The following is a 687-nucleotide window of genomic DNA, read 5'->3' as shown; positions in this document are numbered from 1 at the left end:
CAGTGGACTTTCCTTTTTTTCTCCAGTAGTGTGGTGAAAAACCCTAGATCACCTATTTGGATTCTTATTACACAAGTTACTAAGAATATTACCAGTGGAATACAGGGAGCTAAGCCAATGAGCAATCAGAAAAGGTGTTTCCTGTGTAGTTCACACCAATTGCCGGCTTGGCCTCTGCCCAGGCCGAACGCCTCTGGCCAAGTCATTAGCCCAGGGCAGGTGACCTCCAGATCCTTCAATCGTCGGCTCAGCCCCTGCTCCCCATGATTGCTGCTCCCCGCCATCGCCAGCTCTCTCCTTGCTCCCCGCAATCACTGGCTCCGCCCCTGCACAGGCCTAAGTCCTCTGACTGAGGCTTTAGGCCTGGGCAGGGTACCCCCAGCTCCCCATTACCACCAACTCGGCCCCTGCTCCCTGTGATTACTGGTTCTGTGCCTGGGCAGGGGACCCCAAGCTCCCCGCGATGGCCGGCTCCACGCCATTGTTGGCTCCACCCCTGCCCAGGCCTAATGCCTCTGACTGAGGCTTTAGGCCTGGGCAGGGGACCCCCAGCTCCCCGCAATCACGGGATCCGCTCCTGCTCCCCACCATCCTGGCTCTGCCCATGCCTAGGGCTAGCACTTCTGACTGAGGCATCAGGCCTGAGCAGAGAACCTCTCAGCTCTGATTGCAGGCTCCGATAGCCAA

Source organism: Myotis davidii, unplaced genomic scaffold (assembly GCF_000327345.1).
Source record: "Myotis davidii unplaced genomic scaffold, ASM32734v1 scaffold9823, whole genome shotgun sequence".
Classification (NCBI taxonomy): Eukaryota; Metazoa; Chordata; class Mammalia; order Chiroptera; family Vespertilionidae; genus Myotis; species Myotis davidii.
Note: the sequence above shows the minus strand (reverse complement) of the source record.